The sequence below is a fragment of the Atta colombica genome, unplaced genomic scaffold, assembly GCF_001594045.1.
Source record: "Atta colombica isolate Treedump-2 unplaced genomic scaffold, Acol1.0 scaffold150, whole genome shotgun sequence".
Classification (NCBI taxonomy): Eukaryota; Metazoa; Arthropoda; class Insecta; order Hymenoptera; family Formicidae; genus Atta; species Atta colombica.
Genome location: NW_017259240.1, coordinates 2,155,894 through 2,164,968, shown reverse-complemented (window position 1 = coordinate 2,164,968; position 9,075 = coordinate 2,155,894). Strand labels below are relative to the sequence as shown.

General features: G+C 26.4%; 1 protein-coding gene across 2 annotated transcripts in view; it reads right to left on the bottom strand.

Annotated features, from left to right (window-relative positions):
* Positions 1-8,369, bottom strand: part of LOC108685343 (multidrug resistance-associated protein 4-like) — a 25,550-nt gene extending 17,181 nt beyond the window's left edge. For both annotated transcript variants that reach the window (XM_018190089.1, XM_018190088.1), the window contains exon 1: positions 8,208-8,369. The gene's annotated coding sequence lies outside the window, so the exon portion shown is untranslated. The remainder of the gene's footprint in view (positions 1-8,207) is intronic.
* Positions 8,370-9,075: the final 706 nt, after the last annotated feature.

Here is a 9,075-nt window from a genome sequence, read left to right as displayed (position 1 = left end):
ATAAATTTGTATATACAATATAAATGTAATGTTCAAATTTAATTTTATGCATGTTTATATATAAATTAAAAATTTATTTTATATTTTAATTTATCCAAATAATTTTTATATTGTATATAAAATTGCAAAATGATAAATAAAATTCTACGCGGAAAAATTTCTGATTTCTTGCTGAAGTATCTAAAAATTTAGTTAGATACAAATACAGCTCAAAAAATAAATGTTGGACTGTCTGAATAATTATGTAGAAGTTCAAACTGGTTGCTAGAATGTTACAATTTTTTTCAGCATTGCTCATTATACTTGATTTTCGTATATTAATTATTTTGATAGTACAAAATTTTCAGATCTGTAAAGATTTTTTATCTGAAAAATAAATCGAATCTCTTATATTGTAATTATTTTTATCATATCGAGATTTGGTTCAACATGCAAATGATAATCAAAAATTCCTTCATCACAGACAATGTAATGAAGTGTTCCACATTAAAAATCCTCCGCGAGGACAATGAAACAGGTGCAAGGCTGGACTTTGTATGCGCTTTACATCGACACGATTACTTTGGATGACTTATGTCACAACATTTATCACGCGTTATTACGAAACCATTGTTCGTGATGACACGACAAATAAACATTTCGTTGATAAGAATTTACTTCAATATACAAATCGGTTTACATCAATGAGTCATAGTAAACAATGTATTGAGAAAAAATAATGAAAAAATCAAATAAAAAAAAGAAACTGTTAATTTTTAAACATATGAAGGAATATTGACAAATAATTGCGATTACAATGAGGCCGTTGTCATTTTCTTAAACGCGTGAAATGTTGCAACTTGTCGTAAGAAACAATACGCTTTATGCAAATCCGATTAACGCGTACGTCAAGGCGAAATGGCAAAAAGTTTCCTCGAGACATTTAATGGAGTCGCGTCACTTGATAAGCGTTTGTATCAATCGTGAGTAATGTAAAGCGTGAGCGACATTTCCAACAAATTTTTAGAAGTGAGATCTAGAAAGTAGGAATCATGCTGCTCATCATATAATCATGTAAATCATGACATCAATGCATGGCGAGAATGTCTGAAAATAATATATACAATGTATAAGTGCAAAAAATATTCGTATAAAATTTTTTTATAAGCCTTGTTTATAGAAAATAAACATTAATTAGCAATTTTATATTCGAGCGATTAATATATTCTGACATTAACAAACAAGCTTCGCTATATTTCTGACTTTAGAAGAATTTTCTGACTAAATTTCTTGAATATACGAATACTTTCTGAGCGTCCAAACAAATATAATTTTTAATTTTCGCTTATTTTTAAGATGATGCATTACCTATAATTAATAGACGTTTTTTTGGAATAGATATAATTTTGAGAAACATACAGTTTACTTTATTCGTTATGAATAAATTATTAATTTCTCAGCAAGAAATGATCAATTAAATGTCGAATCGACGTTGAATTGATATCAAAATCATCGTATCGTTATCGATTCGACATCAATTCAATAAATGGTGTCTCGCTGGATAATGTCTACTCTTTAAAAATATGATATTTTTTAAATATTTTCATTAAATATTTTTTGCACTCACTTTACTGCACTCATCATAATAATTACACAATAACGTACATATATTTAAATACATGTTACTAAAAATACAGAATGTGCTATTATGAAATTTGAAATTTAATAATTCATAAACAATTCAATAAAGATGATGAAAAAAATTCTCATATTATCACATATTTTTAAAAATTATTCATATTAAATTTATAAAAATTCATTTTAAATTTATAAAAATTTTTAAAATACCTTAAATTTTTTCAGATTTTTTTATAAGTTTTCTTTACAAAATTATAAAATAAGAAATTTAAAAAATCTCAAATTATTTTAAAATTAACATAGATATAAAAAAATTTTATTAAAAATATAATCTTTCACTTCTGAAAAGTGTTTTAATTTTTATAAAAGATCTGAGAAATTTTTTTAAAATTATACAGAAAATAGTTTTGAAAAACTATAATTTACATAACAATTCTAAAATATAGAATATTTCAGAACTCACATATACGAAATTTTTTTTTAATGCAGACAGCAACTTCTATAAAAAAAAAATTTCCAAAATACAAAAATTCTGAGAAATTTTGAAATCTATATAAAAGTTATATAAAAAGTTATATAAAAAAATTAAAAAAAACTTTCAGAATCGAAATTATAAGAGCACATTTCTATTTCTTTATTTCTTCATTGAAGATTATTGAATTCTGATTTAGAGATTAACATCATTATTATCTCAACTATTTTATTTACTGTATGCGGAACATAGCTTTCATGGATTAATTCAGAAGCAAATGTATATATACGCAGTTGAGTCCGAATAAATTCCACGGAAGAACAACAGCAATAAAATGGCATACATATGTCGAGCTTTGCTATGTGATCAATGATTAAAGAAAGAATAATTGGCGGGGTCGTGGACATTATATAATATGACTGTCTTTAATAGAACCACGGCATGCAGAATCGTTCACCAGACAGAGCCGTAATCAAGTGAACTGTTGCGCCCCGAGAATCCCCGCAATTCAATAGCAATTAAAAATTTCGCAATTAAAAATTTCACGACAATTACCGTGATCTGAAATAGATATAACTAAAAATGGATATTTAGAATGTTCTTAAGATAAGAGATGCGCCTAGCAAACATACAATGCGTGCACAACACACGAATTTAAAATTTATTGAATTACACTTTAGTGACAATTTTTTTCAGAATTTTTCATATAATTTTTTAGAATTTTTGTATAAATTTCAGAATTTATAAATAATTTTATAACTTTTTGAAAAAGTTCTCCAGATTTTTTATATTTTTTATTATATTGGAACACTTTTTAAAAGTGCCAAGAAAATCTCACATATCTTTTCTAGAATTTTGCACATTTGATTTATGTGAATTAATTCTAAAATTCTTAAGATTTTTCATCTTAATAATTTATGAAATCTTATAAAATTTGAAAAAGTTGAAGTATTTTTCAGAAATAATTGAATAAGAAATTACAAAAATTTTAAATTTTATTTCAAGTAATTCATATATATAAGAAATTCTAAAAAAACATGTAAACTTTCTTAGTATTTCTGAAAAGTATTTCAATTCGTATAAAAATTCTGAGGAAAATTTTCATCAGCATATTACAAATATAAGTGCAAATTTCCTAAATCTTAATTGCATTTTCATCAAATTCTTCTACTTTTTATTTTGAACATAGATTAATTGCAATTTTTTATTAAAGTCCGGATCCTTAAGTCCAGATCTACAATAAGTGTTTTAAGAAATTGACCAATTACAATCAAATATTTTTTTCGCATTTGATTGTAACTGGCCAATTTCTTATGGCTTATTAAAAAATAAAAATCTAAAAACCTATCTCGCTATCTGCAAGTCACAAATCGCGCTGATGTGCCGAAGCCATTAACATTCATGCGCTTTAAGCACATCAGCGTCCAATGCAAATATATTACAATACATATGAAAAAAATTAGAACATTTTGATCTAAAAAATAATTATTTTCAAAATTAATTTTCTTTTTAACTTAAGTTAATTCAATATTGACTTAACTTACGTTAATTTTTCATTCCTTCAACTTTTAACTTAATTTATTAATTTTGTAAAGCCATTAATTTTAATTTTATTTAGTTAAAAAAAATATTAACTTCTCGAACTCTGCTTTTGCAAAAACATCAAAAACTGTAAGAATAATACGACAGAACGACGTCGGAAGTTGTTAACAAAATTGATTCAATATCCGAATACATTGTTTAATCTGAACCGTTTATAAACCATTTATAAATGTAAATGTTATTTGACGCTACTTGAAGCGAAACGTAAATAAACATAGCAAATATGAGAAATGTCTCGAAGAATACATGTTGACATATACCAGTATTTATCATATTTTAAATATATATTTCAACACTTAATATTTATCACCGGATATCATTAAGCTAAATATTGTAAACTTAATTTCTTCTTTCATAGAACACACTTTATATAGTTTATATATACTTATATTTATATAAATATAATTTAGGTTTATATTGTAAAATATAAAACGTTAAAGAAATAGAAAATAAATTTGCAATTTCTAACTTAATGATATCCAGTTATCAATTTAATATTAAAAAAATATTAAAATGAAAATTTGTTTATTACAACAATAATCAAATTATTTTTCATCTCAGTAAAAAAAATCGAATAAAGTGATTTAAAAAAGATTTATTCGCCAAAATCTAAATCCATTTCAATGCTTCATGCCTTTCTTTTGTTGTTTTCATTGATAGGAATTGTATGAAACACATATTTTCTATGTCTTTCGATCTAAAAAATAAATTCAGTTTTTAAAAATAAATACTGCTCAATTCAAATTCTGGATAGGAAATGTAGTTTTTAAATTCAGATGAATTAAAAATATCAATCCATTTTAATCCATTCTCGTTTACTAAGATTTTATTTGTCAACTTCATCATTGTCGATTATTTTGAATTATTTCATTAATTTATTCGTAAGCGTCTCAAAAATGTATCCCTTAAATATCACATATTTCAATATTACAGCAAAGATGACCTCTCGATTAACGTATCACTATCAGAATCGAATGCGCTTCGTAAGTCAGCGTCGTTAAAAAGACAATTAAGAGAAAATTAAATGTATCAAGACAAAGACGTGTTATGTGTTAATAATTCTCCACTGAAGCTTAACTCGTGAGACGTTGAGGTCAATTGTTCAGCGACGACGATACGTAATCTTTACTGAAACACAGAGTCCGATCATGACTCATTGTGTTTCATGCGAAACGAGCGAGCCTCTACAGCAACAAAAATATACATTCGCAATTTTTCTTGGTATTTACAGAGAACAGTCTCCCAACTTTTTAGAAATTTTTTTCTCTTCTATATTTGAATATCCAACCTGATTTGAAATGCTGTTTATTGAACAAAAATAAATTATTAATTATTAATTCTTAATTCCAGAATAAATAAAATTTTGGAGTAATTGAAAAAAAATCTTAAAAAACTGTAATTGTAACAAGAGCGACTAAGAAGAATCGAGAAATATGAAATGTGAGAATACAGAGTTCTTGGAAGAGTCGAGGATTTCAAAACTTTTGTAATCTTATTCATAATCGAGTTCTCATGAACGACAATTCTTCATAAATCAAGATAAGATTGTTTTCATGACTTTCCGCAGCTGAAGAATTGCGACAGAATCCAGGAAAGAAAACTAAAATCATAAAAGAATCATAGAATGGGAAAAAATTATAAATGCTGAATAAATGGATAGGCAACTCGGACGGACGAGATATGCATAACAAACAATTCTGTATCAGCTTATCGACATTTAGAAGCGATCACGTGCGATTCTAATGTGTGAAGGTCAATAAGGTCGTTTTAATGGCTCATAGAATTGTTTCGAATTTACATAGCTTGCCTTAAATCTGCGAATTGAAATAATAAAGTGAATTGAAATAATAAAATTGAATAATAAAATGCTATGAAAGAAAAAAATTTTCTAGATAACGTAAAGACTTTCGACAGTTTCAAATTTAAAATTCTTAGAAATTTCGAAATGATTTGAGATTTTCATTTTGTACACGAGAAGATTTTGTTGAGATATCTAAAAATTTAGCTAGATACAGATTTGTGAAAATAATTTTGTTGCACTATAAAAATAATTTTGTAGGACGCTCAAGTGATGAGCGATGCTGATTTGAGCGCACTACACAATTATTTTCATTTATAATCTAAGAAAATTATTTTTCAATTCTGTGGCTAGTTGAATTTTTAGGTATATTGTAAAAACCATTTTTTTTTATTTTTTTACAATAATTTTGTTTCCAATCAAAATAAGTTTCTAAGAGCGTTGAATTTTGAACATTTCGAAAGTCTTGAGAGAAAGTTTTAAGACTATCTTAAAAATTTTTTTCCTTCCTGCACTTCATTATTTCAATTTGCAGATTAATTTTTAAGAATTTTAAACTTATAAAACTTAAAACTTAAACTTATAAAACTTTAAATTCAAAATTTTAAACTTATAAACTTATATAACTTTCGTAATCAAATGGAAAATTGCAAAGAAAATTTCGAATGAAAAAACTCGATCGTTTTTCTGCGAAGTATGTTCATGGAAATTTTCGTACAATTAGATATATTTATCATAGATATAATAATCTACAAAGCACATAATTTTTTGAATAATTTTATTACACCTTTAAAATAATATAATACATGCAAACTAGACCTGTTCATTATAATTACATCTTATATAATTATTTTAATAATTCAACACAATTATTTTCCTCCATTTTTATCTTGCTAAATTTTTAGATACATATATTTCAGCAACTTTGTTTTTCTTTTTATGTTATATAATTTTCCAAATAATTTTTTCAGAGGCACGACGCAGAAAAATTCTTGTGTGTCAAAGATATTAAAACATATCAAAAATATTAAAATTTCATTAACGATTATTATTTTAAATTATTATTATGAAAACAAACTTTATTTTTCATGAGAGTTGTTGATTAAAATATATATTTGAATTAATAGAATTATATCTTCAAATATGTATATAAACATGCATATTTCTTCAACTTAATTTATTCACTTCTGTAATTTATTTAACCATCTTTTTAATTTATTCAGTCATCACGATCGAAGCCTTTTGCGTCTCTTTCAGATGATGTATGAATTTAAACATAAATTAAAAAATTCATAAAATAAAAATATCCAAATGTTTTCATAATTGTTAAGCATTTTAATATTACGAAATGCCAAAGAAGCTCAATATCAATACAATGTGAGCATTCCTTCTTCTGAGTTGGCGTACATCAGGCAGGATATTTTGAGACACTCGGTGAACGATGACGCGTTCAAGATAGATCGTGACAAGCATGAATATCACTTGCAAAGTGACTTGACTCGTGACGTAATCTTGTCATGACGTAAAATACACGAGGAACGGAAGATAGCAGCAACGAGTTACGCTCGAACAACGACTGAGCGTAATAAATGTACCGGGTGTTCTAAAGATGTTCCACATTTTTCACTCGATATAATAGCAATAACAATAGTAACAATAATAATAATGTTATACAACAAATCAAAAATAAAGATCCTAAACAATCAAATTAAATCTTTAATTCTTAAACAATTCCATAATTTGTATATAATTTGCATACAATTTTAATAGTAACAGTAATAGGAACAATAATAAAATGAATAATAATAATATTAATATTGATTAATAATATTGATTAAAAAAAAAACTATTATAGTAATGTTAATCATATTGATAATAATAATTGATTACTTTATTTTTTGTAAAAAAAGAAGATAATTTTTTAAATATTTCTAATATTCAGCTATAGACATTATTTATTATGTTTCAGCTATAGACATTATTTATTATGAAGATACAACAAATACAGATAGATAATATATACTAAGCGCTTCCTTTCTAAGAATATAATTTCCCAAAATATTTGGAGTCGATTTCTCCAGAACTCTTCAAGTATAAAAAGTAAAGAAACAAGATGTTTTAAATTATCGATTTTATCCCCCCTCATTTATTTTTGCATCACAATTAAAATCGCATTGATTTAAGAGTTCCGAAGAAGAAAGAAAAATTATTTATTTAGAAAAGAAAGATAATCATATAATCTAACATACAGCGTCGAGAAACACTAACAAATTACAAACTCCGATCTTCTGGTAAATAAATATTTGTTTCTTATTAAAATTCACTTTTAAAGTTTGATAATTTCATCTATAGACATAAATATGTGAAACTGCAGATTATAAAAATCAATAATAATTAAATTTATACACATTTTATGTAATTAAGATTTATAATGCATTAATGGTTTAGAATGATTTATATATTTCATTAAATTTATAAATCACGATTGGATATAATATATATATACCGTGCATAATATAAACCACGCTTCGAACCATTACTCCGCGATTCATAGAAGAGAAATGTGCCGTAATAGTACGGCAAGAAATGACAGAACTATTTTTGGAAGACTCCACGGAAACTGAGGATTGATAGGGACTGATCCATCGCATCATTCTCAAGTCCCGCAGATGTTGCCCGACCGGTTGAATTCCCCGTTTAAGCTTGTCTTATACTCACTTTATTCTTCCTCGTCACACACGTGATTGGATTTTTCACCTTGCTCCTGCTCACAAATTCATCACGCACGAGATACGCACGCAAACACACGTACAAGCAATGAAATAGCAAGGTAAACGACTCGTCGCGACGACGTCTGCGCGGGCACTGACTGAATCCACATTGAGCGTCGCACTATTCTCGCTACATCACGTGGTATAATCAACCGTTCTATCGAAGAACTAGGGGATGCGATAAAAAAATAGGAGGGGAAAACTCTCTATTGGGGTCGCGGATTTAGCCCCGATTCGAAGAAAGTCCTGCTGTTCACAGATAAAGAACAGTGACCTTCATCGAATATAAAATTCAAGACTACTCCTCTCTCTCTTCTCTCTTCCTACAATATTCTTATCAATAGCTTACAATAATTTCTCTATGTTAGTTGATTTTAAAAATTGGGAAGGTCATAGCCAGCAGCAGCCATGTTATGATAATTAAACATTTGCTATATATTTGAGTCGATATCGAATGCAGTTGTATCAAATAAAAAGAAGTCAATAAATTAATATTTACACGCGCGCGCATGCACACAGAAAAGTAAGTTTAAATAAGGTCCCAAATCTGACGAAAATAAAGAAATATATATGTGAAATTATTCGTTAAAATTTAAAAATTAATTATTTTCTCATTAAAAATAATCAGCCATTAAAAATAAGACTTATACTATTGTATAAAGTTGTAGAATATAAAATAATAATTCATTTTATGTGAATTTTGAGACATCCTGTATCAAATAAATAAATAATCAAATAAATAATTGATTAGGGAATTGGGATAGACTGCAATGAATAATCTAATATTTTTATTGCTAGCGTTTCTATATTAATTA